This window comes from Rhinolophus hipposideros (genome assembly GCF_964194185.1).
Source record: "Rhinolophus hipposideros genome assembly, chromosome: 1".
Taxonomy (NCBI): domain Eukaryota; kingdom Metazoa; phylum Chordata; class Mammalia; order Chiroptera; family Rhinolophidae; genus Rhinolophus; species Rhinolophus hipposideros.
In genome coordinates, this window is record NC_138047.1 from 82,661,779 (window position 1) to 82,688,972 (window position 27,194).

Genomic DNA, 27,194 nt, shown 5'->3' on the forward strand with positions numbered 1-27,194 from the left:
TCTTGTAATATTGGCTTTGTGGTAATGAATTCCTTTAGCTTTTTCTTGTCTGGGAAGCTTTACATCCTCAATTTTAACTTATAGCCTTGCTGGTTAGAGTAGTCTTGGTTGTAGGCCCTTTTTTTCCCATCACTTTGAATATTTCCTGCCATACCCTTCTGGCCTGCAGAAATCAGCTGGTAATCTTATGGGAGCTCCCTTATAAGTAACTAGTTGTCTTTCTCTTGTTTTAGGATTCTCTCTTTGTCTTTAACCTTTGTCATGTTAATTATAATGTGTCTTGGTGTGGGCCTCTTTGGGTTCCTCTAGATTGGGACTCTGGTCTTCCTGGGCTTGTATATCTGTTTCCTTTGACAGGTTAAGGAAGTTTTCAGTCATTCTTTTTTCAGATGGGTTCTCAATCTTTTGCTCCCTCTCTTCTCCTTTTGGTACTCTTATGATGAGAATGTTGTCATGCTTTGTCCAAAACTCCCTTAAACTATGTTTGATTTTTTTAAAAATTAGTTTCAGGTGTACAAAACAATGTAATAATTAGACATTTGCAAGTGATAACCCTCCTCCCCCAATCTACTAACACTCTGACATTGTATATAGGTGTTACAATTCCACTGACTCTATTCCTTGTGCTGTACTCCACATCCTGTGATATTTAATTATAGTTGACATTCAGTATTATTCAGCTTCAGGTGTACAGCTCAATGGTCAGGCATCTATCTACACAGTCCATGAAATTGTCTCCCTATAAGACAAGTGCCCATCTGACACCCTACAATATCTTTTCAACATTATTGATTATGTTCCCCCAACTGTCTTTCATATCCCTGTGGCAATATTGTGACTACTAATTTGTGCTTTCTAATCCCTTTACTTTCTCCCCCATTCCCATCCCCCTCCTATCTAGCAACCATCAGCTCTTTCTCTATATCTCTGAGTCTATTTCTGTTTAGTTTGCTTATTTATACTGTATTATTAGATTCCACATATAAGTGAGATCCTATGGTATTTGTTTTTCTCCATCTGACTTATTTTACTTAGTACTGTATTTCCCTGAAAACAATACCTAGCCAGACCATCAGCTGTAATGTATCTTTTGGAGCAAAAATTAATATAAGACCTGGTCTTATTTTAACATAATGTAAGATCAGGTCATAATATAATATAATATAATATAATATAATATAATATAATATAATATAATACCAGGTCTTATATTAATTTTTGCTCCAAAAGATGTATTAGAGCTGATTGGCTGGCTAGGTCTTATTTTCAGGGAAACATGGCTGTGATATTCTCTAGGTCCACCCATGTCGTTGCAAATTGTAAGATTTCATTCTTCTTTATGGCTAAGTGATACTCCATTGTATAAATGTAGCACAGTTTTTTTTTATCTAGTCATCTACCAGTGGACATTTTGGTTGTTTTTGTCTTGGATATTGTGAATAGTACTGCAAAAAACATAGGGGTGCATATATTTTCTTGAATTAGTGTTTTGGGCTATCTGGATAGATACCCAAGAGTGGAATTGCTGGGTCATAGAATAGTTCCATTTTCAGTTTTTGAGATACCTCCATGCTGTTTTCCATAGTGGCTGTGCCAATCTGCAATCCTACCAATGGTGCTGAGGGTTCCCTTTTCTCCATAGCCTCGCCAGCAATTATTGTTTGTTGATTTATTGATGATAGCCTATCTGACTGGAGTGAGGTGTTATCTCTTTGTGGTTTTTATTTGCATTTCTCTAATGATTAGTGATGTTGAGCATTTTTTCATATGTGTTGCTACCTTCTCTTCTCAATCACTGAGTTGATTCTCTGCTTCATCTAATCTGCTGATTCCTTGTAGTGTGTTTTTCATTTCAGTTATTATATTCTTTATTTCTGACTGGTTGTTTTTTATGGTTTCTGTGTCCTTCTTTATGCTTACTAGCTCTTTGTCAAAATTCTCACTAAGTTTCTTAAGCATTCTTATAACGAGTGTTTTTTTTTTTTTTTTTTTTTTTACGAGTGTTTTAAACTTTGTCACTGGTAGGTTGGTTGCCTCCATGTCATTTAGTTCTGTTTCTGGAAGTTTCTTCTGTTCTTTTATTTGGGACATGTTCCTTCATTTTGGCTGCCTCTCTGTTTTTTCTTTTATGTATTAGGTAGATATCCTATGTCTCTCCATCTTTGCTGGGTGGCCTTATGTAGTATGTGTTCTGTGTGGTCCAGTGGCACAGTCTCCCCCATCACCTGTGTGTGTGTACCAGGGGTGTCCCTTGTGTGTATTGTGTGTATTCTCCTATTGTAGTTGAGCCTTACTTGCTTTTGGCATGTCAGTGGGTGGGATTGACTCCCAGGATTGAAAGTACCTGTCTGGTTGTGTGGATTTGCTATTCCCACAGTGTATAAGCTGCTGTGTGGGGGCTGAATTTTCAAAGAGGGATTTACCCCAGTGGGTTCTTGTGCCTGTTGAGACCACCCTTTGGGTCTGCTACTTCTGGTGATTAAAAGGCAGTGCTCTGGTGTGGTTAAGAAAATATAGAAATACAAAACAATCATAAAATAGTCAGTATAATAAAACTGACAAACTTTCATCTTAAATGATGAATAAAAGAGAATACATAAATAGTAAACAACAGAAATGAAAAGGGATACCACTACAGGTGCTGCAAACATAAACACATAAGAGGATATCGCAACCAATTTTATGGTAAAACATTAGAAAATTTAGCAAAATTTCCTGCTTCCTAGACAAGTCTAACTTACCAAAATTGATTTTAAAAAATTAAAAATATGAATATTTACTGATCCAGAAATGAGTTGAACAGTAGTCAATTTTTTCTTATAAAAAACTTGAGGACTGAAGGAGATAATGAATATGAAGTACTTATCCTTGTAAGTACCAACAATTGTAATAATTACTACAATTTTGGAGACCTGTACATATGGGTAGTTGTTGAAGTTGTATGAGCAGATGATTTTTCTAAGGAGTGAACATGCAGAAACCAAAACTGTAGACCTTGAAATGTCACTCAGAGATCATAATCCATGTATTTCATTTTATAGTCAAAGAATCTGAAAGCCGGAGGAGTGATAGGCCTGTTCAAGCTGACATAGCAAGTTAGCGGCTCTGCTAGGGCTAGAGCAACTTTTTCTTGACTGTGACTGCCAGTCTAATGATATTTCTGAAGAATTTTGAATATGAGTAAAAATAAATTGACGCACACACATAAACTATCAAGATAAACATTACCATGGAAATATGGCTGTTGTGAAATAATGGAATTCTAGGTGCTCTCTTTTAATTGCAAGTCTAATTCTAAAATTATTTTTCTTCTTCTCTACTTATTTTAATGTGAAGCTAGATGATAATTGAGTTGGGAATTCAGTTTTCAACTGTAGTTAAATCTCCCTGTTTATCTGATGCATGGACGATTATATGATTTGTGTGACCCAGTGCAAAACAAAAACAAGGAGCTCTAGGTGGAGCAGGGAAGTTAACCCCTCCTTCCCATAGGCCCATGTCCCAGTCCATAGTGGGCAGACAACCCCTTATGGACTGCAGCCTCTACTGCGGGATGTGCTTAGTACCTGGTTTGGCAGTGGGTGAAAGGCCCCTGCCAAGTGGTCTACACATTTTCTGTGTTTCTGCCAACCCAGAATACGGAGAGTCACTGCCTTATCCCGATCTAGGATGTCATGGAGTGTGTCCCTAATACCAACCCTTTCTGTACCTGTATCCAGGCCCTCCAGAAGCTGAAGATTCTAAGGCTTCCCTCCTTCAAGGCTGGGTTATTAGTAGTCACAGGGAGTAGCATGGATAAGGAGGCTGGGTAGAGCGTACGTGGCTAAGAACCCATTCTGAGTTGGTGGGAAGATGGGTGGGGAGGTGGTAGAAGGTGGGCTACTTGAAGTGTGGCTCCAAGTCCCTGTGCACGTTCCATTTTCACATCAGATTTCACTTACCCAAAGCAAATTCAAATGATCTCACTGGGTGGATGAGCTTAACCAAGTTAACTTCTCTAAACCTTGTTTTCCTTAAATTGTCATTTCAAGACAGAGACTGCAGAGGATTAAATTCCAAGTGCAAAACTTTTCTGAGTGTAGAGCCTTGTGTGACTGCATTGATTGTATGCCCATGAAGCCAGCCCTGATTTGGTGTCATAATGCCTATTTGATAAAAAAAGTTAATGCTCCATTTAACAGTTGTCTTTGACCGCTATCACTGATACTTCTGACTCCCGTCTTCTGGCTGCCCAATTGGCACCCCGTCCAGGCTGCCAAGTTTTATCTAAAGGCATTTCATTGTTTAATCCTGAGTAGGCAGCATGGAGCTGAGATGATAGGTTGGTCTCCCTGCACCATCTGATCTAGAGAGAATTGAGTTGCACCCTCAATCTCACTGATGACTTCTGTAAGCCATCAGAAAACTTTTCACAAGATTTCAGAAAAATTCCCACTCAAGAATTTACAATTTCATAATACTGTTTTCTTGTGAGCTACTATATTTGTCTAGCAATGTGTCTAGTAAAGCAGGAAACTGCAGACTTAAGTTTCCCCAAAGAATATCCTCACACTAAGAAAAAACATAAGACTTACCGAATATTTTGGAGGAAGGTAGAAGGGTTTACTATATGGTATGCTTTATTTTTATTTTTATTTTTTTAAAGCTTAGCATGATTTAATAAGTCTATACTTAAATTTTATAGATCAGCCTCACACACAGAAGTTGAGAGAGATCTAGAATAGAAAAAAAGGCTTTGTTGATTTTAAGCTTATGTTACCTAATAGTTTATCACTAAGAAAAAGCGAATGCAACCTTAGGTTTTATTATAAAAGTATAGTAAAAGGAGAATGAAGCCCAATAGTTTCTGTAATGATCAGACCATTCATGATTATTTATTTATTTATTTATTAAATTTAAAATGGGAGCCATTTGGGAGCTGTGCTAATGCAGCCCTTTCTCCACTTTTCTTTTTTTCAAATTTTTATTTATTTATTTATTTTTTAAATTTATTAGTTTCAGGTGTACAAGACAAGGTAATACTTAGACGTTCATCATTTATATCCCTCACACTGTGATCCCCCCACCCCCCATCCACTATCCCTCTGACCTCACACCGAGCCATCACATTATATATATAAAATTATAGTTGGCATTCATTAATGTTTAGCTTCTGGTGTACAGTGCCATGATCAGGCATCTACAGCATCCCTGAGGTCCATGTCCATCGGATACCCAACAAAATCTTTACAACATTATTGAATAAGTTCCCCAAATTAATTTTCAAAAAACCCTGAGGCCATCTTGTGGTTACCAGCTGCTTCCTAATCCCTTCACCTTTTCCCTTATCCTCCCCCCCCCCCCGCCCATCTAACAACTCTTGGTTTTTTCTTCGTGTCCCCAAAACTGTTTCTGATTAGTTCATTCACATATTCTTTTCTTTAGATTCCGCATATAAGTGAGATCATATGGTACTTGTCTTTCTCTTTCTGACTTATTTCACTTAACATAATGTTCTCTAGATCCATCCATGTTGTTGCAAATGATAAGATTTCTTTCTTCTTAATGGCTGCGTAATACTCCATTGTATAAATGTACCACAGCTTCTTAATCCAGTCATCTACCAATGGGCATTTCGGTTATTTCCATATCTTGGTTATTGTGTAAAGTGCTGCAATAAACATAGGAATGCATACTGATTTTTGAATTGGAGTTTTGGATTTCTTCGGGTAGATGCCTAGGAGTGGAATTACTGGTAGTTCCATTTTCAGATTCCTGAGATACCTCCATACTGTTTTCCATAGTGGCTGCACTAATCTGCAATCCCACCAACAGTGCACTAGCGTTCCCATTTCTCCACATCCGTGCCAGCATTTGTTGTTTGTTGATTTATTGATGATAGCCATTTTGACTGGAGTGAGGTGGTATCTCATTGTGGTTTTTATTTGCATTTCTCTGATGGTTAGTGAGGTTGAGCATTTCTTCACATGTCTTCTTGCCTTCTGTATGTCCTTTTTAGAAAAATGTCTCCTCAAGTCCTCTGCCCATTTTTTAATTGGGTTGTTTGTTTTTTTGGAGTTGAGTTGAGTAAGTTTTTTATAGATTTGTGATATTAATCCCTTATCAGATATATCATTGGCAAATATCTTTTCCCATTCAGTAGGATCCCTTTTTGTTTTATTGATGGTTTCCTTTGCTGTGAAAAAACTTTTTAGTTTGATGTAATCCCACATGTTTATTTTTTCTCTTACTTCCCTCGCGCGAGGGGATATATCAGTGAAAATCTTACTCCGGGTAATGTCCATGAAGTTTCTTCCTATATTTTCTTCTAGATATTTTATATGGCATATTTTAGAGCAAACAATTATAAAACTCTATATTAGTGATTCTTGTTCTCTTAAGTCCCTTCAGGGCTCTGCTGCCATCCAGGCTTTCTCTCTCTCTCTCTCTGTTAATTGAGCACTACCAGGGATCCCCCAATACTTTGGAAAATAATTGCATGTTTTCTGACTTATACTCCCAAACTTAGACATTCATCAAAGTGTTTAGTTGAGCAATGGCCTTCTAGCAATGTAATTCATCCCCAATACAAATAATTCAATGTTATAGATAGTGAAATATTTCCTTATTATATTTTGTTTATATGTTAAGCAATATCCATTCTTTTATTTATTTGTTCCTTTAGCAAGTATTTATTGAATGCAATCTATAGTTTAGGTACATTTAGATTTAGGTTTTTAGAAGCACAATGAGAATTTCTAACCTCATGGATATTAAAAACATTAGGATTAAAACCTATACATACATATGGTAATTCATATCTATTGCTGACATTTGTGTAGTGTTCAAAGGTTTCAGAGTCTAAGTACTCAAAATATATTTCTTATGACATACATTATAAAAAGGCTTGTCAGAGCCAGACTTAGATTTTCAGCAACACTGTGCTCACTCTTCAGTCGTCCCACTGAAATCAAAGAAAAGAGCAAGAAAGGCAGGATATGGTTACGGAGAGAAGTGGCTGGAGGGTGGGTCTCTGAATGATGTAGTGCCTTTTTTGAGTCACTTTTTTCATGAAGCCTTGCAAATAGCAATAATAGAAAAAGTTAATTGAAATGATAAATGAATGAAAAGGGTGAGTCATGATTACCAAGAATAAAAGTGCTGAGTTGTTGATGAGGTACAGAAATAACTAATAACACATTTAAAATTGCTGACACTTCCTAACAACTTTCAGCTGGTTCTTTGGTGTGAATTGCAGGGAAGTTGATAATTGGAATTCTTTTCATATTCAGTAGGGTCCAAAACGTTCTTTTGCCTGGTCTGATTTTTTTCTCCTTTTCCCCAAACACCTTTGATAGATAAATAGAAGAAGGGGAGGGAGCTAGACCCTTCCCCAGTAGAGAAAAGAAAAAAAAAACCACAACCTTAATTTTCAGTGATGTATATTTATATGTAATACAGACTACACTTATTGCTTAAAAATAATAAAGTTGGTTATACTTCTTAGGCTTACATCTTTTTTCCCACTTTTGGCAAAAAGGGAAAAAAAATGAAGACAAATTCAAAGGTAGTCTAGACAGGTTGATCTTGAAGTGAAAAACTATATAATACTAAGGAACAATATCACAAAATCAGCTAGAACACAAATAGCTCATCTCTAACCAAAAACCTGCTTCACACATATATTCTCTTGATTATGTTCTAGATCCGAGGTCCTAAAATGAAATGAAAGATCTGCAACTAATAATTTGTCACGATTTATTTATGTCATCTGGATGCTTGTGGACTCAGAGATATTAATTCCACTAATTGTGACACTGTCTTATTGAACTCAGAAGAGGTAAATTCAGTAAGCTAGGCCTTCAAATAAAATTTTTAAAAGTTTTCTTTTTCTTAGTCTATTGGGAAATAAAATCTTTGTTTCTACTCAGTAGATGTAGTATTGGATATTCTTTATTGCTCAAGAGGCAGGAAAAGGACACTTAGAAGGAAATATCTTTCCTAGTTTCACTTAAGCTTGTTCTCTTTTGGCTATACTTCTTTGCATTTTTTAGCCACATTGGTTATTCAAATTCAATAAACCAAAGCTATTATTCTTAGTTATTTGGCATCTTCTGCAGATGTGCAGTTGACATGGGTTTTTGCACTCAAAATCAGAGGTTTAGCTGATATTCATTTTACAGATAAGTTCAGCATTATATGAGCATTCCGATGGATTCTTAAAACCCATTGCTAATATTTATTGAATCGATGGAGGTCTTGTATAAGTAAGGGAATATTATCTCCGAGTTGACCCACTGACTTCTGGGTTTGTCACTTGGGCCTCTGTAATGGATATTTGTTGATTTTGGCATCCCGTGTCCATCTACCCCACTTCTGATAACACCTTTTGATGTTTATTTAGTGATCAATTTCTCTCCCATTGTTCATCCAATCAGTTAGAAGTAACTCCCCCACTGATTATATAATAGATATGTGGTTTGTGAGTTCAGACTTGATTCAGATCTGCCCCTTTCCCTGGCTACCATGATTAGCATGAGCATATGACCCGATGTGAGACAGTAAGACACAAAGAGAATTTTGTAGATGATTGTTGGAAAGTTTCTTTCTGCTGGACTTAAACTGAGATGATGGAGTGAACATGATAAAGGCAGAGCTGAATAATGTAGAAAACATGGAGAAAAGTTTTATCTTGACTTTGTTTGAGACCTGAATCCAGGTACACCCTACTCAATACTGCCCCTAGACTTTCCAGTCACAGGAACCAATATATTTCTTTTGTGTTTAAGTCAAATTGGATTTGGCTTTTTGTCACTTGGAACTAAAAAAGTTTTAATTAATATAGGTTATTTATGTACTTATTTTTAATTTCCAGGACAAACTTGAATGAATCTGTTTGGATGGTAGGCTTGCTTATGCACAGACCCAACCTGGTCACACCCACAGAGACATGATCTGATTTTTTTTTTCTCTTAGGTAATTTTTCATTTTATAAGAGAACAAATCCGCTTTACATGGATTGTAAGCATTACACGGATTCTGGGTCCTATGGCCTAAGCGGGAAGGTTGCTTTGGAATTTGGCACAAACCATGCCACCGTTTTTATGAGTATGATTCCCTTTCCCCAGATTACTCTGGCTTTGTTAGGTTTGCCATCAGGAGTCACTGTATTGTTCTTTGCCTTGTACACATAAGCACAGCTGTTGCCTAGATAGAATTCAGTTTCATCTCAAGATAGACACCTTCAATTTTAAGAAGAGCTGTGTGATCTCTCTGGTTTTGGAGATCCCACTTATAGCCAACACAAATGGCCTTGGACCACAACCTTCCAGATGTATTTGTTGTTTTAGAAATTCTGTTCCCAGCAGGCCGCCACAGGCTCCAAGATGGCGGAAAAAGCTCAGATAATACTTTTTTACATGAATAATTTTCTATGTAAAGAGAAGCTTTGCAATGGTGTTATGCTTTGAGTTGTGTGCCCCTCCCCCAAATCCTTATGTTGAAGTCTTAACTCCCAGTTCCTCAATATGACCTTATATGGAGATAGGGTCTTTACAGAGGTAATCCAGTTACAACGAGGTCCTTAGGGTAGGCTCTAATCCAGTATGAGTGGTATTCTTGTAAAAAAGGGAAATTTGGAGACAAACCCACATATAGGAAGAAGGCCATGTAAAGAAGCACAGAGAGAAGCCAGCCATCTGCAAGCCAAGGAGAGAGCCCTAGAACAGATTCTTCCCTTACTGTCTTCAGAAGGACCCAACCCAGCTGACAACCTTGATCCCAGACTTCTAACCTCTAGAACTGTGAGACAACACATTTCTGTTGTTTAAGCCATCAGTTTGTAGTATTTTGTTATGGCAGCGCTAGGAAACTATGGTAGAGTGTAAAGCAGACTCATTTTGAAATCTGAGTGAGAGAAATAAAAAGAAGTACACTTTTCTTTGCTTAATTTGACCTAATTTTTAACCACAAATTGTTGCTATTTGTAGAGCTAGAAATTGATTAAAAAAGCATCCTTGAAAAAAGTCAAGGATGGCAGAGTTATCAACTAAATACAGGAAGAGATGCAATACATTTCACATTCAAAGCTGATTTCAGAAAGGGTTGTTTTTGGCAAGAATGCATGGGCCATATTTTTAACATGTGTGACAATATCTATAAATTAATGTGATGTGACATAATATTTCATGCTTTCTTAAAAATATTTCAAAACACATATCTTTTGCAAATCCTTCAATAAAAAAATCCAGGAAATTTCTGACTAATCCCAGTATTTCCACATTTTCATTGCTGCCTTCCTTCACAATTTGTCATGAAATAATGAGTGAAAATTAATAAGATTTTCCTGAATTGCAGCTGTCCTAAACCATTTAATTTCTTTTATGGAACTACATAGAAAAATATTGAAACTCAAGTTAAATTCCTACTTAAAGCAGACCTCTTTAAGTTTAAATTCCGGACTCCCAACAAAAGATTTGGCGTCAGAAAATGGCTAATTACATTACAGAAAACAGAATTATAGAGAAGGGACATCCCTGTCTTTCGTATACATGTTTGTCTTTACTCATGAGTGCGCACACACGCACAAAGCATTACAGAAGGTCTGTTTTAAAATGAGCATATTTGAAAGGTCAAAAGACAGAGAAGTATTTCATCACAGATTACATATTGTACTTCCAAATTAAATGGGTACATTTTTAGGTAAACTGGCCCATGCAAATAGTGTAAAAATATAAACTTTTCCTACCAAGTTATTAAATACAATGACTTAATCAATTATTCTTTGTTTTCTTAAAACTCAGCACATTTTACAGTGTTTGTCTTGGTGTTGAATGAGGGGGCAAAGAGAATATTGTTTTACAGAAAAGTTATATGTCTCCTAGTTCATGACAAATAGAGATGGAGATTATTGTCCTTTTGCTCTCCCTCTTCAAATAGCAAAATCGCACCCATAAGCAAAAATTGACTTTTTAAAAATAACAGAAATTGTTATTTGCCCTTTCTGTCTGAACTGCTGGGCATTGTCATGGTCTTAGTTTATACTGCATACAATTCATAAAAGTATTATATCTAAAATCTTTGTGGAAATTCTGGGAAAAAGAAGTTAGGTCAATAGACAATAAACTACTCTTCATTTTAGCATTTGCAAATTTAGACAGAAAAGTTTTCAGAATGGTAAGATTATTTTTCTCCATCTATTGTATGCCTTCAGGTTTGTCATTTGCAAACATTTTACATTACTTTCAATGATCTGTCTTTGAATATGACTGAATACAGAAGGTAGAATTGTCCAGTAGAGCAGCATAAACATAGCATTAAACAAATTTTTAATTTTATTTTTAACACATTGTTCCATACTTTATTGTTTGTATAATTTTGGTTTACTCACTTAATGTTTTAAACCCGTATTTTTAAAAAGAAAAAAATAGCAATGTCCTCCCCTGCCTCCCATACTTTCATTTTACCCAGGGGGCTGTATGACTTCATAAAACATAGAGGTACACACACACACATGATAGGAACAACACTTAAGAAAAATTACTTTTTCACTAGAATTTTCTGAGTCTCACTAAAGGAAAGGAAAGCTTCTATATAAAATACTAGATAGCCACCACAGTTTTTTCCATCTGAATTCTATTTCTTTTTGGTATACCTTGTGTGTGTGTGTGTGTGTGTGTGTGTGTGTGTGTGTGTGTGTGTCCACCATGAACTTGGGTTACAGAAACAGACATCAAAAGGTCAAACAATTGCCAGTAATTTTTCATTCTGTATTATTATCTCATTTTCTCAAAGATACTATATTGCTCTTGGTTCTTTTGGTCTTGATCATTTCCCAATTCTTTTCTTCTAATTAATGAAAGATATGCGAAATTCTGATTCTGCTGTATTCCTTCTCTTCATTTTTAAGATTTTTTTTTTTTACTGCTAGAAAGGACATTTTCTCTTATCTAGCTGCAAACTTAAATAAGCTCTCTATTTCTCTAGGTCACTGATGGCAAATGTTAAACAAATTTACATTTGGGATTTTCTATTCATTTCCCCCTCAGTTGACACTGAGCCAATGATAACCACTCATTAACTGTTCAGCTGGATCATCTGTGTGACCCAGACACTATTTCCAGTGTGCTGATGACTCTATCATATGGGGCCGAATCACAAGGCTATATGAATAATTTGCTTTCCTCTAAGAGCTCCATCCTTTGAAAAATGTGAAAAAGTTTTCAGTGTAGTCATTCGAGATGTTAAATCAAATTTTTATTGAGCACAAGATTCCATAAAAAAAGACTTGAAGACCTGTAAAAATAAAATGAGGTACATTTTTTCTTTCTGGTTGTTTTGGTCTCAGTTTGTGGCAGTATCTCCTATGTGGGAAACTGCTCTCTAGTTATGACTTTCTTCTCAAGTTCTCAGGAGGATGTAGATTGAATTTTTGATACTTTTAAATTATTTACACTTATTACACCATGACTGAAAATTACTAAACTGGTTAAAGTGAAGAATTAACCTCTGACCCAGCAGAATGACACAGAGTGACAACTTACATTAGTCAATACAAAGATACTGACTGGTTTTCAGGTATATGGGTCCTGTGGTCAGTTATCTCCCAAAGCTGGTTACGCATTTGTGGGAAAGATCCTTTACTTCTATCTCAGTTTCATCACCTGAAAAATGAAGATAATACCTGTTTTACTTAATGTGAATGGGTTTTCCACTATCAAATGAGATACAATATTTGTAAGTTGTTTTAAAACTCTGAAACTTTTAACTATATAAATGTAAGATATTTTACAAAAATAATAAATGAAACAACATATTTAAAAAAAATAAAAATTTCTAGATTCTGAAAACCATTTGTAGTTGAGACCACGGTTTTAAAAATAAACCCAGTTAATGTTATGGTACATTACCAATAAATGAAGATTTTATTCATTGACATGAATTAGGATCATGGAGAAATGAAAGTAGGTATTTTGATAATTCAAGATAAAATCTACTTCTATTTAAATTCTCCAAATTTCTTTTATGCATTAAATTGTCCTGGAGAACCAAAGAACTGATATTCTGATGTTATATATAAAGAAATAGAACAATACATTACACATAAAGAAATAGGACAATAAAATCAAATTGTACTTCTGTTAAGAATTTGTAACATTAAATGTTTTTGTATTACTATTAGTTTGGTGCAAAAGTAATTGCGGTTTATAAGGTTAAAAATACTTGCAAAAACCGTAATTACTTTTGCACCAACCTATAAATAATGCTCTGAAGAAACTTTAAACTTGTGTTATTATTTTTTGGTCAAGTTAACATGTGTGTTTAGCCACATCCAGAGAAACACATTCCCTTTGAGTACTGTTAATTTTTTTCCTGTATGCTGATGTACACTCATAAACACATTGTTGTAGTCACATTATTGGATGTCAGTAATCTTATAAATGACATAAATTTACAGTCTCTTTTAAAATTGTTTGCCTTCTATTTTAGAGAAATAATTCATAACTGATTATTCCAAATAAAAGACTTAGCAAACAAAGTAATATATATAACAATATGAAACGCTATGATGCTCACTCCCAAGGGTCTGACAGGAAACATGTTACTCGTGGCACTCCTTGGAATTTTTTGGCTGGACGTTCATGTTGCATACTCAGAACAAACATGAAACAAACGAGTCCCTTCTTCCTGGTCCATTTATTTTTCATCCCATTCTAGTAGCATTGTAGATGAATGTGCTTATAGTAATTATAAATATAAAAAAATCTGAAGCAGTTTTAAAGATATAAAGATGTGCTGAGTATCCAAAGCATGTTCTGATAGTCTACAATAGCTCTGGATGATATAGAAATGTATGTAAGCAGATACTCATGCCTTTGCTTCTGGGAGTTTATAAATTAAAGTGGCGAATAATGAGGGAGATAGGAAGGTGATAGAAAAACAGAGCATTGACAATGAACGTATTTTCCTCATAGATGTGTCAGGGTAAATGTATTTTTTTTTTATTTTGGAACATGGAGAACTCTGCGGGCAGTGCCAGGTGCACCCACAGTTCTAACATTAAGTTCCTACCATCACTGAAGGAAAGGGAAGCAATAGTAGGGTTATGGATGATAACACTAGCCACTTTTAAAAGTGTTTTTTGCTAATTAGTAACTAAATAATTAGAGGGAAAATAAGTTTTCCCTTGGTTTCTTGCCAGATGCAGAGGCTGGTCACTATGTAGGGTGCTGAGAACTGGATGCAGGATGTAAGGGTCATCACACTGGACCCAGTTTCACTCTTGCCCCTTGGCCTCAGTGCTCAGATTTCCACACATCATCAGCCAATGAAAACTGGGATTGTTAGATTGGAGAGCCTACACATGGCCTCTCCATGTGACTTGGCTTCCTCACAGGATGGCATCTGCAAGGTAATTGAACTTCTTGCATCATTGCCCACGGCTCTAAGTGCAAGTGTTCCAAAGAAGCCACATTTCGTTCTCTGACCTAATCTTGGAAGTCATATGGTGTCACTTCCACTACGTTAGTTTTGTTGTAACTCACAAGCCCACCTAGATTCAAGAGGAGGAGACATAGAGTCTACTCTCAAAGAGTCACATTGTATATGAACAAGTGGGATGAGACCTATTATGACCATCTTTCAAAAATACAATCAACCACAAAGTTTATGTAACTTTTTTCTTCTTTATAAGTACTCACCTCTGAGGTAATTTCTTTCAGTCCCATAAATTTAATTATAAACTCCTAAATTTATATCTCTAGTCCTGATTTCTACCCTGAGCTTAACATATGTATTTTTTAACCGTCTACTTGACATCTTCCTAACCTCTTCTTAAGAGACGCCAGTAGCAACCCCCCACCCCTCAATTCGTGATAATCAAAAATGTCTTCAGATATTGCTGAATGTCCCATCAGAGAAAAATTATCCCAATTGAGAGCCATTGGTCTAAAGTGATTTTTATTGTTTGGTAATGATGCTATAGTCACTAATATTTAAAAAAAGTTTTAACAGTAGTTTACTTGCTCTGCTTAAAGTTTGTTTCTTTGGGTGTTTCAAATCCATAAACACACTTAATAGAGAACTAATTTCAGAGAATCCTGTTAGTAACTAGTGTTTTCAAAAATGGGGGTTGCTAGCATGATTTTCCTGGCTGATGTGAATAAAGCCACTGTGTAAGAGAAAGAAATACATGTACACTGTTATAATTAGTATGTCTGTTTTAGGCTGCATATCAATTTACAGAGCCTTGACCCATGTATATCGAAAACAAAAGAAAGACTTTGGGAACAAGAATTCAGCAATGAATCAGGATATTTTTGTCATGGTAAAGTAGTCTTTCTTTTGCATTTATCCTTTTGTTTCAATTCATTCTGATTGAGCTTTCATAGAAAATGTCCCACATGTTTGCATTATCCATACTATCTTCTTTTATTGCAGAATCCATAAACTAAAGGAAATCATTTTTCATGTGGTATTTCAAAACACCAGGCACTATGCTTCAGAATTATTTTTGTTGCTCCTGCTGGTGATAATGATGACACCACATAATCACATGCCAGATATAAATAGTGAAGTGATAATTATATTTGGCATACAATAGAAAGGGTCGCTGGCTGCTTTTGGCTTCACTGGAGTCCTCTGTAGTTATACAAAAGTGTGCACATAGTAGGTGCTGTGAAGCTACTTGCAGAATTTCTGGAAGGAATTGATGTACTTTTCCAAAGTATGGAAACAGAAGGAAGTCCTTTGTCGTTATTCATGAGAAATGTGCTTTGTCCTTCCATATCAAAGAGAAATAGAATTATTTTAATTTGATGGCCCTTTCAGTGGTTCATTGGGGTAGAGTTCCCATTTATTCTATAGCTAAAAATTAAAAAGAAAACCAAGTCTCTATTATGTATTTTACATACAAATGTAAATTATATATATATATATATATACACACAAAATACATACAGCTTATTATATATATGTATGTATTTATATATACTATTATTATTATTACTATTATTATTTCTTATTAGCTGATTATGACTTTGGTCAAGTTACTTTATCTTTTTTATATCTCAGTTTCCTTATCTGTAAAATAGGAATAATAATAGGATTTACTTCTTATAGTTGTTTTGAGTATGGCATTAATATAATAAATATATATATAGATACTTAAAATATCACACACAGTGTATGCACTTAGTATACCTAGCTTTGTTAATATTATAATCTCTCTCTCTCTCTCTCTCTCTCTCTCTCTCTCACACACATACACACACACACAAACAAAACTATCATTTTTTTCTACAACAAGCATTTATTGATTATTATTTATGTGCTAGGATTATACTAAGTGGGCATAAGACAAGTGAGCCTTGTCCCTGCTCTCATGCAACATACATTCCAATGAGGCAGACAGACAAAAAAACAATTCCACAGACAAATAAGAATAATTGCAACTCGTCATAAGAGCCAAGGAGGAAATCATTAGGCAACCAAGGTAGAGAATAAGGAGGGCCTGGATGGAAAGCATGTTTAGATACCTGGTGAGGGAATGCCTCTGTGGGCAGGTGGTATTGAAGCTGTCACTGGAGGGCTGGTGGGAGTTAGCCAGAAGATGGCGATGGAAGAGAACAGGGAAAATAGATATGCCAGCCTGAAAGCAGGTGACATGTCTTCCATTGTCTTGATTCTGCATGCTCCTTTTGCCAAAAACACTAGGAATGAAGACTTAGAAATGTATTCTGACACCTTTTTTACTGATTGACTTAATTAGGGTTTAATCATAAATGGTGAATACCTGCAGACCACTGACTGTTACTTAGGTTTTTAATTACTTTAAGTTAGTGTTCACAGAACTGATTTGGGATATGAAAATAAAATCAGGTATTTGCAAGAACAAAACCAGTGATTTATAAATATGCTAAGACTAACAAAATTCTCTCCTTGCTGGCAGCTGCAGCTGTCTGGGTCTCTAGAGGCATATTTTACGTACTGAAGGGTGATTTTTAAAATTAAACCAAGAAAAACTAAACATATCCAATGTTTTTGATTTTTCAAATAAAAGGGTATTTTAAAAAATGAAAATAAAAGTAATGTATGCTCAAAGAGTACAGAAAGTTAAGAGAACTAAAATTCACCCTCCCTTTTCCAGGCCATCACTCTGTCCCTAGTAATCTCTTCAAAGGTAACCATTCAGCTTCTGATATATTTTTTTATAGAAAAATATAATTGTACCTATCAGCATAGATATTATACATGAGCATGTATTTGTACATATATATATTTTTCAAAGTCTTCACAAATGGGATTGTATAATAAAAACTAATATATACCTTGCTTTTTTGCTTAATCAAATAGCTTAGAGACCTTCTGTTTGAGTTCATAAAAATGTACTGTTTTACAGAAAGGCTGTGTAATATCCTGTTTTATGAGGATATCACAATATATTTGACCATATTTATATTAATAAGCCTTTGGATTATTTTGCTGGTTATTCTTGCTGTACATAATTCTGTAAAAAACATTCTCATCAGCACTAATGTTATTTTATCAGTAGAGTCAATTCCTAATAGTGGGATTGCCAAGCCAAAGTATGTTTATGCATTGTTGATTTTGATAATTGTTACTAAATTGCAGTAAAAAACATTTACATCAATTAAAACTCCCAACAAAAATGTCAGAATTCCTCATATCCTGTGTCTGCATAATTCGATTATCACTGAGTATTATTGAACTTTAAAAAATTTTGTCAGTCTGACAGATGAAAACTTAAATGTGATTTGCATTTCTTTGAGTCAGACTGATAATTTTTTTGCAGATTATTGGCCATTTTGTTTCTATATCTGTGAATTACCTAATTATATTACTTGCTCATTTTTCTATTTTCTTTTTTTTTTGGTCTTTTTCTTGCCAATTAGTACAAACATTATGTAAATTAGAAAATTAGCTCTTTGACTATCAAAATATGATGCCACATTCTTTTCTTCCTTTTTGCCATTGATCTTTTAATTTTGTTTATATTTTTGACATTTTCCTTAACAGTGTCTCAGTTTTGTGTCACATTTAGGAAGGCCTTTCACATTACAAAATTAAAGAAATATTTCCCCATGTTTTCTCTTAATGGTTTCGTTTTGTAATTCAAAATCTTTGATCCATCTGGAGTTTATTTTGACATAAGGACTCATTTTCTTTTCAACATGATGAGGCAGTTGTCACCATACTATTTATCAAATAATATGGAAGTGACTCATTATTATTCTAGTAAAGTATATTGGCTCAGATTTTGGAATAAAAATAAGTAAATCGAAACCTTGGTATAAATGTTCTTTCTTCATCTTTAGTATAAAATTAAAGGTCACAGTGTCTTATCTGAAGCCATTGCTGTCAGATTGTTCCACAAGAGAGATCAGCACATCCAGGATCTCCATCTGCATCTCTAGGTTGAACCTACCTCTTGGGGGGCTTACATGGTGCCAACACATGGTGGTTGTCATCTCTTCCTGCTGGCATCCACCTGAGACACCCATGTTTTATCAGGTTTCTAATTGTTGATCTACTTAGATCTCTTTTCAAACCAGAATGTCCTTCATTCTCTCTGATGATCTCACCTACTTTTGAACCCCTCTTGTTGAGTAGATCAGGTTTCTCTGTTCTCTTGAGCTTTTCTGCGTGGACCATGGGAAAGTTACTGAAGCTATCCTGGACACCTTTGTCCAGAACTTCTGTGCAGTCATATTTACTCTGGTATCCTCTATGCAAAGCTGGGACCAGGATATACTCTGTGAGGCTATCTGGTTCCCTGACCTCACTCACAGAACCCTTCCCTTCTCAGATCTACTACAACTATCTGGAGGCTCCAGCATTATCACCCCCCCTCTGTTCACACACCCAGAGCTGCTTACACATCATTGTTTCTGCTGGCATGATTCTTTTCTCTCCCTCCCAGTGGCAAACTTCATCTAGTCTGGGGGTGGGTGGGTAGAAAAAACTGGTTCTGACCGAAAAGTACTTATCATTTCAGATCTTTTTGTCCTATGCATGAATCTCAGTCTTTGAAACTCTACAGCTAAGGATTTGACTCTTTTGTTCTCTTTTCCAAAGTAACAACACTGCCCTAAGGAAATGGATATCTCAAAGTGTTTGAATAGGGAAGGGACATAGATTAAGAAAGAGTCACTAAGGAGAAAGCACCTTAGTTAATATATTAGAATACTATTCCTCTGTTACTATTGCATTCAGTACTATAGAGAACACCAGCTATCAAGATTTAGAAATAAAATATTAAACAGAGCAAAATTTATTGCATTTTCAGGTTCAGCAAAACAATTTCAGGTGTTTCATAATCATCAATATAGAAAATGTCCACATAGGAAGTTTGCTGAACTAGATGGACATTATTAGCCAATTGGTGGATGTTATCTATACTGTTGCGTATGTGTCATTATTAACTGTTGCCATCATGTCTAGTCTCCTAAAGAATTATAAATTTGTAATTAACACATGGTCCACAGAAAATCTCTATCAGATCTAATAGAAAAGACCCTAGATATCCCATTGTGTAATATATTCCCCCTTTGCCAAGGAATTGTATATAAAAATATTAACATCTGGGACTAAATTTCTATTAAATTAGAGCTAGTCTTCTCTGAACAAATACAAGCAACCCTCATAATTTTGTACAACTCTGGAACTCTCCCAACATTTAAAGTATCATGATCTCACATAGTCTAAATGTTTTACTGGTAGAAAGCAATTGAAGGGCTGCCTTAATCAGAAATATTTTTCCTTTCGTATTTTGAAAATTCTATATTCTGACAATAATAAATTTCATATGAGGCAATATTTCACTGGTTATTAAAATAATTTACAAGAACAAATGAGGGCCATAAAAGTGAATAAAAATATTATTTTATAGTTCATCAAAGATTTTTCACTTCGAACTATTCTGTGCTGTGAAATTGATAATTTTTGACTAAAAATACCTCATTCACTAAAAGTAGTGTTCATTTTAGTAATGTTCCCAAAGCCAAGAAGATGTTAGCATGATGTTTCACCTACACTTTTGGGAATAGGTCTATGTAATTCTGGAATTTAAATGTGGATCACTAATTATAGTTATAGCTACTAAATTGTTCCTGGGTGGGTTTATTTAGTATTCAAATGATACCTCAGGGGAGGATTCTTATCTATAGAGCTATCATTAAATAAGCAACATAATCAAAACACTCTCCCTGATGAAAATTTATTTTTATCTTGAAAGAACATATCAACTGACCACCCACTAACAGACTGAGAGCTTTGCTTGGTACACGGTATCCTCACTACAAAATTAACTAAATTACTCTGGCTAGGAATTCAGAGTAAGATGAGTCCATTTTGGATCTTATCCAAGGAAATTTATTTAATGTAAATACCTGAAAAGAACCTCATTTGAAAACTTTGCACCTATCTGTAGTGTATTGGTAGACAAGGTGCCTACGGACAGTGTCACAGCAAGTTCCAAGCGAAGTAATTTAATTTGTTAAATAAGTAAATTTATTTCTTTTGTACCTTGGGATGGTAAGGAGTTGAAGAAATGGAGAAGAAGGAACATGGTAAATTCTGGTGCTTGTTTTAAAGTCTGATTGATGATGGTTTAACTACAGGTCTTAGATTTATCCAAGGAGCTATTGCAATTCAGGAAAGTTGTCAGGAAGAGAAGACTCATTCTCACTGCAAATTCATTCCTGTTTTCAAATTAAAGGACACCGTATGAAGTTTTGGGTTGGAGGAACCAGTATCAAAATTATGTTACCAGTTATCTGTGATCAAATTGTGGTACTCTTATAAAATGATGATACTACTGACCCAAATTAACAATGCTTAAGAATTCACTAAGTTTTCCAAGATGGCAGGGAAACACACACACACACACACACACACACACACACACACACACACAATTTCCATGAAAACTTTAAATTTTATTCTTTGTGTCCCATTTATCCTTAACAGGTAATTAAATAGCTACAAATAATTTTACTTAAAGAGGTGAAGAAGTATAAAAGGGAAGTGAAAAATGGATTCCTAGACATTTACACCTAGAAAAAATACATTTAAGCTCAAAAACAAATTTAACTCTGTTGAATGACAATTGCTTAATCGCTATAATTCAGTTAAGAAACTCAGGAAATGAAAAAGCAGAATGTGTAGTGTTGGTGCTTTTGTGGAATTTCTGAGTAGTAACTGTACATATTTTGTTTGTAAAAATAGAAAAGCTAATAGTGAAAAATAGATGGATGACTGGATTACATATTTTTAAGTCTTCTGTAATATTTCTAGTGAGTTTGTTTTCAAAAACGCCTATTGTACAATATAATATACAGTTATAGAATCAAGGAAATAACAAACCCTTCATAACACATTTGTAATGAAAAGAGCAGTAGCTCAACTCTTTAAAAGTCTATGTAATTTTGCTGCTTTCAGCTGTGATTATCCCAAAGTGACTACAGAAACTAACATATTCCAGCAAAGTCACTTAGTCCTTTGTTACCCTTTAAAAATGCTTCTTGGCTGATTCACATACCCAAATTACAGCAATTAGCAGGTTTCGAAAACTTTATTTTAGAATTTTGAAATTATGATCAATGTTATTCCTAATTCATCCTCTTTTAAACTACAAAACAATAGAGACTTGATTTATCCTGTACAATGTTTTTTTGAGGGATTAAAGTGTACAATATAACTTATTTATCTGTGACTATTGTGAAGGGCAGGGAAGAGAAATCATAAAAAAAAGTTTATTGGAAACCAAGTTGGGGAGACTGGGGGCACACATCTGGGCCTGATTCTCATCCTATGTAATTCATTCTGAGAATTCCCATTGAATAATGCAGGGCAGCAATTAGATGCAGAGAAACATATCAGTGCTTTCCTAAAGTGACATTTTGATAGTCATTTCTCCCATCACATACACTTTTTAAGTAGTTGTTTGCAGGTTTGCCAGTGAGAACTATGAATATGTTAAATTAAATATTCAGTTATGATAATTAAGTAAATAAAGCTGTTAAGGTTTGTCTTGTAGGCTTGATACCCTTTCAGGCTTTCATAACCATTCAGAAGACTCCTGGTCATTCAAAGAACTTTCATTGTCTACAATTTTGTTTGTCATTTAATTTATAGAGCTATCTTATAATAGAAAAAGTTTAGGAAGACACATAGGAAGAGCTTAGGCAAAGGTGACTTCCCTTTGTCTACTAAAATGAAGGAATGAAAGAACTAGTACATCATGTTGACGGCCTGGTTTGTGTTGGGGCTGCACGAAGTACCAGATCTTACTAGCCCTGCAGGATCTCAGAGCCTAATGAGATACAGGAGTGCAAACAATGGATTTTTATGCTGTGTGAAAAGAGAGGTATTAATAGAGTGCTTTAGGAACATGAAATGGGGAGTGATAATTCTGCATTGGTGGTGTTTGGGCTTGAGCTGGGAACTGAGAAAGTCAGAGCAGGTGACATTTAGCTAATTTTGAAGGATGCATAGAAATTTCCAGAAGGCATGTTTGGGGAAGAGCATTCCTGGTAGAAGAAAGTATATGAACAAATGGACAGTGGCAGGAAGGTTCACAGTGTGTGTAGGGCATTTTCATTAGTGTGTTCATCTCATTGGAGGGTTAAATGTGAGGTGATGGAAGGAGTGAGAGAGGGAAAGACCACTGAGAAGCAGGATGGTGTAGGGGCCCGAAAGGCAGGTGGAGGCCAAATGAGGAGATTCTATGTCAGCAAGTTTTGCTCTGTCTTCTAGGCTCTTTACCTATTTTGGGTCATAAATCCTTTAGAGCAGTGGTTTGCAAACTTTATTGCCTCTTAGAATCACCTAGAGAGATTAAAAAGAACCCAGAAGCCCAGGCCATATCCAATAGAACCTGTGAGAATGAGACTCGGGCCTTTGTATTTTTATAAAATCTGCATATGCTTTCAAAGTAAAACTGTTTCTCAAAGTGTGGTCCTTGGATCAGCAGCCATTGGTATCAGCAAGAAACTTGCTAGGCCTAAATCCAGACCTACTTAATTCAAAACTATGATGGGGCCTACCAATCTGTTTCAACAAGCTCCCTAGTGAGATTCTGATATTTGAGAATCATGACCATAGGAAACCTAATGAAAGCTGTTAGTGTGCTTTTCAGAAAATGCACTGCATGTTTAACATTAGATATAATTTTACGTGGTGTATGGAAATCCTCTCGAGTCCCATTCCATTTCCTCCCCACAAGCCTGAAATCCAGGTTAAGAATTCCTCCTCCTGGCAATGAGAGACACTGACAATTTTTAAGTAAAAGAGGGACAAAATAAACTTTGGTTGCAGAATGATGCACTATAAAGAATGGTGTGGAATGGGGAGAAGCTGGAGTCAACCAAATCACTCAGAAGTTTGTTGGATTTAATTAAAAAATGAGCCTGCACAAAACATTAATAGTGAGAGGATGAGAAATCTTGATCTATACCAACCTGTTTATAGACTAATTATTCTTATATATTTCTCCACAGTCTATATCCGTCAACTAAATTCCAGACCTATTCTTATATATCTCCCTATATGTGTCTAATGATTGTAATTATTTGCCTCCAAACCTTCTTTTCCTATAAATAGAATAATCAAATCAAATCAAATAGAATAACAACACATAAGTTGTGTGGGCGATGGAGAGGGAATGGAAAATGATTCCAAGGTTTCTAACTTGAGCCTGGAGTTAATGAGTCCTTTACCAGAGACTATAAAAAGAGAAAGTTTGGAGGCAAATAATGATGATTATTGGACACATATGGGGAGATACATAAAAATAGGTCTGGAATTCGGTCGAAGGATGTAGACTGAAAAATTATATAAGAACCATTAGTCTATAAACAGGTTGGTATAGATCAAGATTTCTCATCCTCTCACTATTGACATTTGGACTGGCTCATTTTTTGTTGTGGAAGGCTGTCCTATGTACTGCAGGATATGTGCTATAGGATTTTTAGAGGCATTCCTGTCCTCTACTTACCAGGTGCCAATAGTCATCATCCCTTGTAGTTGGGACAACAAAAAATGCCTTTAGATATTGTTTAATATCTCCTGGTAGCAAAATCATGACCAATTGAGAAACACTGGTGGAAATGAAAACTGGAGAGTGCATGAAATTGTTCTTGACTGGTGGGGCCGGTACTGGAAGGAGAAGGACCCAGCCTGAGATTGGGGTAATGTCCACAAAGATTGGGAGAAAGTGGCATCAAGGGAGCCATGAAAGACTGAGTTCCCAGAAGAATGTGGTTGGATGTTAAACAATACCAGGCATTGTTTAATATTGGATATTAAACAATACCAGGCAGATGAGAATTCAAAGAGGTCTTTGGATCTGGTGATCTGTGGGTCACTGTGAAGCAGATTCAATAGAGACCTACTGAAGACCTGAAAATGACACTGTAGTTTGTGGAAGAGTAAACAAGAAGATTTAGAGACTGCCAGTCTATGTTACTTCTTTAAAGGATTGGTTAGGGAAAGATAGAGGAGGTGATAGAGGCAAAAAGGATAAAGAGATGTCTTCTGTCATGACAGGAGAGATTTGCCAACATGGTGGACCGATAGAAAAGTGTCGGTAATTTCGAAGAAATATAGAACTTCAGGCTGGCTCAGAAGTTTTTCTTCACTAAGTGCTCAAAATATGAATAATAATAATTGTGAAGGAGAGTTTGAGAATATAAATTATAGCAGCCACACACTGAATAATTCTAATCAGTACAGGTGTGCTTTAGTTTATAATAATTACATATATTTTAATTATTCCCAGATAAAATTAATAAATTGCATTTCATCTATAATACAATACAGTTTTATTGATATGATTTTTGCCTCTGGACTGGGTTACCTTAATAGTAGTGACAATTTCCTTTTTTATTTTTTATTTTTGGCTTCATTCTTCACTCTTTTCTTCTGGTTCTGCATAGCCAGCATGGAGGTAGGAGCCCTACACACCACTAGGAACAAGCCTTGTTTTGTTTGCCTTGGGACTGGAATCACTTTTGCAATAACACATCTCTTCAAGATCAATCGAGAGAGAAAAAGATTTCTATAATGTATTGTTTTGCCAGTACCTTTCTTGTTGCACAAAAATTATATATGAAGAAATCTTTCTTCTAAACATTTTAACTTATGTGGGTGCATGTATGTACATGCATGAGTGTGTGCACATGTTGCATCAGTTTCTGGGTTCCCATTATGGCTATGTGGTTTGACTGTATGGCCTTGGGCATCTTATTTATTCTTGCTGAATTTCAAGTCCATCATTTGTTCAATGAGCTGGTTGGACTCAATAAACTCTGAGGTCGTTTCTGGCTTTAAAATTCTATAATTATATGATTTCTCTTCTGAATTATCTTTGTCTGGTAAGAGCTTGTCTTAATCTGATCCATTCCTAAACAAAATATCTTGACTTGGAGCTCCAATTTTTACGCTGGCTCTCACACCTTTTTGTTTATTATGTCAGAAGTAATGAGCTCAAAATGCTTAAGAACTTGCCTGAATTCACGTAGGTAGCTTGTCAGGGGTCTAGATGGAGGGAAAGAAAATTAAGGCTTGCAATCTTCCATTGCAGTGTTTAAACCCAGAAGAACAAGTCACCTGTGAAAATGTAGAGTCTTTGCCTGTCTTTCCTTTCTTCAAAAGATCTCAAAGCATTTCCCAAATATATTGAATGAATCCTTTCCTTTTGAATCCCATTTGTAAACAACTGGGTTTGTAGGCTTTAAGCACATTAATAGAAAGTGATGTGTGAGTTTGTTTCTACCACTGGATACTGTAACTGTGATGAAAGGAATCAACCATTTATAGGAGTGAATGAATTCCCCAAAGGTTGCATTGAAATTTATTAGTATGATTTGTATTAACATGCTTAACTTTTAAGCACCCACTGTTGTGTTTGTTTAGCTGACAGTTTTGAAGGTTAGAAAATATAATAAACTCATCTTGAATTCCCTCATCTCTTTGAGTGATATTCAGTAGGTGGGAAGGATTATCACAGCAGAGTGACAAAAAGTTGCCCTAAATAACATAGTTTTATTTGGGATTAAGAGTGGACAAAGTTTCAATTCTTCCTTGGAACTTTAATTTAAATGAGACTTTTTTCCAACTTAAGATATATATTGCATTCCCACATCATATTAAGTGTATGGCAACGGAGGCATTTGGTTATCTTTTTTAAGGTAATGGCTTTCAGTTTTTGCATGACAGTCTATCCATGGAAATTGAGCAAAATATTTTTCGTTAGAGAAAATTTGTTCCTCAAAGCACATAGGGCCTTAGGTATTAGAGTTGTGCAAACTGGGTCCAGGGTATTAGCAGGCATATGTTCACATGGCCAATTAGAAGCAGGATTGCTTTGAGATAAACAAACAAACAAACAAACAAACAAACCAAGTTCTGAAAATAGACTCCACTCCATCCTTAGATTATGAGTGGGCAGGGGAACGTGGGAGAAAAATAGGATAGAGGAAATGAAGGGAGATATCTGGGTAGCTAAGGTGGACTAAAGAGATGTTTGTACTCGTTGAGAAACAATAGTTTAAAAGTGCCAAAGAAGAATTGGAGAAGTGTTTCTTACACAACAAACACTTCAATCAAGACCAGGACTTGAGTGAATATCACTGCAGAGAGAGCTTTAATGCCTTTGTTCAGTTCCACTATTTTGACTTATCAAGACTGGCTGGAGTCATAATTTTTGGACTTAATTGTTTTGTGTTAATGTTTCTATCTATAAAATCTGAGATATCCTAATATCTGGAGGATAAATCCGTATAACCACAACTTTCCTCCTTCTCTGTTGTATAAAAAAGCTGGCGGTACAATTTATTTTTCTTCTTATGGCCTTCTTATTTATCTGTTTTTTTTTCTTCTGCTTTTTAAAAGATTTGAAATACTTTTTCTCATCTAAATCCTTTTGCTTCAAAATACATTTCCAAATTTATGTTCCACATAAAGCCCTTGATGACTAAACTGATTGCACAGATATCTTTGCCTTATTTTTTACCACTTCAGCCCTGACAGATTCAGTTTGTACCAGCAAGTTATCATTTTCTTCCAGATTGTCCACTTGTATTATGAAAAGAACTTCAGGTTCTTCAAGGAAGAACTGATTTGCCTGCTTCTTGTACGTCTCCTATAATATCTAGCACATGGCGGGCCCCGAATACTTCCGGAATGAATCATTA

The 27,194-nt window shown here is 35.4% G+C and overlaps 1 pseudogene across 1 annotated transcript in view; it reads right to left on the bottom strand.

Moving 5' to 3' along the window:
* Window positions 1-8,963: 8,963 nt before the first annotated feature.
* The window catches only part of LOC308499446 (large ribosomal subunit protein eL33-like), a 32,989-nt pseudogene continuing 14,758 nt past the window's right edge, over window positions 8,964-27,194 (bottom strand). Inside the window, exon 2 of the transcript in view lies at window positions 8,964-9,358. The product of the transcript in view is annotated as a large ribosomal subunit protein eL33-like (transcript). The remainder of the gene's footprint in view (window positions 9,359-27,194) is intronic.